Raw genomic sequence first — 3,191 nt, forward strand, 5'->3', positions numbered from 1 at the left:
CTCTAAGTAGTACATTTCATTTGATTATGAAGTAATTGGATTTAATAATGGACGAATTAGCAATAATTTAGCAATAACAGATCATTGAAATAATGCATGTACTATAACGGTGTAACTGACATATTAGGTTGGATTTAATTTTTTCGATTTTCCTGCTGTAAATTCTAACGTGTATTTCCAAACAAATTTCGGTTTTTATTACTGTATGGAATTTATCTGGATGATTGGAGTCAACAAAATATATGTCATTTTAACACCAACTTCAAATACACATCTAAGGCCCCCTGGATCCTTCGCGAAGAAATGCATTAACCCTGTTTCCATATGATTCGTTCTCTCTGGGACACACGGTATATGAATATGATTGCTTTGGCTTCCGTATTTTTATTTTCGTTCGTGTGCAATGTATTCAAGTGAAAAAAAGAATGATATTGTCAATTGATATAGCGCTGGTAACAGTTTAAGGAGCGTAAGAGATTTATTTTCTGTATTGATCACTAAAATTAGTAGTTGTTTAATTGCGATGCACATAAGTCACCTGAAACAACCCTCAGTTTTCACGGAGGATATGGGACTGAACATTTTAATTTTTGTGGAGAGAATTCGATAAAAAACTGAAAAGAAATACCGGCCGAATTAATCTCTTCATCATAACCTAATAGCATACTACTCTTTACTGTCGCTTTTATAAGTACCTACCTACCAGCCAACCTATTTAAAAAGCATGATAGAAAGATATGAATTCTTTTAGTAATGTGCGCCAGGGAGATTATTTATATATCGTCCTTATTTATGGCAGCAGAGGTTTTATATGTTTGGGAACTAAATTAATTAAATGAAGAAGTTTCATTGTAAATATGAAAAAAATTAGAAAGTTTCTCATTTTTACCTATGGTACCCGACTAGGGTCAATAGACCACCATATGTTTTTCGTTGTGTTTTATGCTGTATTGGATAACATTTGCTGTAACTTACTTTTGCCTCATTGCTGACGCATCAGTTATCGTTTTGTCTAACTTTCCATAAATATTGTTTTAAGTTCTTTTATACGTACGATTTTTCATATACAGCGTGTTCGAGATAAGAGAGTCAATTACACGTAACAAATGGATTCCTCGCTTTCTAGAACCTACAACAATAAGTGAAAACCTCAAGGCCATACCTAAAACTATACCAAATTTCAAAGATTTACACGATTCTTATGAATTCGTCCTAGACTATAATTAATTAATTAATTAATTAATAAACGTATATTTGTTTTAAGGCAATGCCTCATACAAAGAAATAGAGAGAGATATGATAGATAACTTAAACACATTATAAATTTCTAAATAATTATGACATAAAATAAACCATTTTTCTATAAATAAGTAAATCAACTATCATTCATTTAAACAAAATGATCTTATTCTAAATGCATTAAGTATATAATTATAAACACAGTTTAGTTGGGCTGCGTCCTTTACTTGTAGTAAGTGACAGATATTAGATTCGTCGTCCTCATCGATGCAATATTTTTTTAAATAAACGACCCTTATCGGTTGATATATTGGGCATTTAAAAATGAAGTGTATAAGATTTTCGTTTTCGTTAAGATTACATACTTGGCATTTGTTTATGTTATCTAGTTTGTAAAGCATATTTTTTATAAGAATGCGCGTCCCATTTTTGTAAGCCAGTCTGAGTTGTGCTACTGTTCTGATCTTTATAATTGGGACTTTAAACGTTAAATATGCTGACATTTCATAATTATGCTTCATAGCCTGTAATTTGTTGTAGTGGTCGTTAAATTTTGTACTCGTTACGATATCTGCAGATTTTAAAGTTGTGAAGTGTTGGTCAATTACATTTCTGATAGAGCTTTTAGTCATATGATGCGATTGCTGTAGCCAGGTGTTCCCATACCCCAGATTTTCTATAAAATGACGTATTTGTGATGCCCAGTTGTATTCAGCCGTATTCTGTTCCCAGGAGTCGAGGTGTTTCAACCGATTATAAAGCAAATTCGTATAAGACGTTGGTTTTTGTTTTAATACTTTCATCCACCAATTTAATGCTCGCGCCCATACGAAGTTACTAACATGCCTCGCGCCGGTTTCCAGGCGGAGCATATGATTAGGGGTAGTTTTCTGACATTGCAGAACGTCTTTGAGATACTTGGTGAGTATTCCTTCAAGCCCTTCCGGTTTAAAAACGGCCCATGTTTCAGCTCCATGCAGAGCGGTAGCTTGGACAACACTATGAAATAGTTTGAATTTTTCATTCCATGAACTCGATTTGCCTTTTATGAGGATTGCTTTAACATTACCGATTGCAACTAAGGCCTTCTTTTTTGCCTCTTTTGTTGCTTCATTAAATTTGCCCGTTGATGTAAATGTAACGCCAAGATATGAAAATTTATTTACAACTTCTAATGGATCGCGATCATAATAAAACTTAACAGTTTTTGAATGTGTCCAGTTTCTTTGAAATTTCATTATTTTAGTTTTGTTAGTATTTAACGTCAGACTATTTTCCTTACAATAATTGTATAAAATATTAATTTTCTTTTGCAAGTCTATGGGAGAATGGGAGAACAAAGCAATGTCGTCAGCATATGCAATTAACAAAATATCATTGTTCTGATCGATATTTAAACCACGAACTCCATGTGCTCGGAAATAACTCTCTATATCATTTATAAAAAGTGAAAACAGTATTGGAGATAGTTTTTCTCCCTGCAACACCCCTTCTGTGATAGGAATCGTATTACTTAAGTTGTTGTTCACTTTAACCTGTAAACTTGCATTCTTATACAGACTCTCTATCATTCTAATAACTTTTGCACTAATGCCATTATCATACAATTTCCTCCAAAGTATGTTATGGTTGATTCTGTCGAATGCTTGTTTAAAATCAATAAACATTACATATACTGCATTTCTTGCCAACCTTAGTTGTATATGAATAATTGCCATTAATGAGAATATGTTATCCGAAGTGCCTCTAGTTTTTCTAAATCCCATTTGGTATTCCTTTAGAATGGAAGATTCTTCAACAAAGTTGTAAATTCTATTGTATAGGATTTGGGTAAATAATTTTGTAACACTATTGGTTAGGGCTATACCTCTGTAATTTGCTGGATCATTTTTCGGTCCTTTCTTATGAATTGGCGTGATGATTATTATTGACCAAGAACGAGGTATTTTTTC

Source organism: Photinus pyralis, unplaced genomic scaffold, assembly GCF_008802855.1.
Source record: "Photinus pyralis isolate 1611_PpyrPB1 unplaced genomic scaffold, Ppyr1.3 Ppyr1.4_LG7, whole genome shotgun sequence".
NCBI classification, from domain to species: Eukaryota; Metazoa; Arthropoda; class Insecta; order Coleoptera; family Lampyridae; genus Photinus; species Photinus pyralis.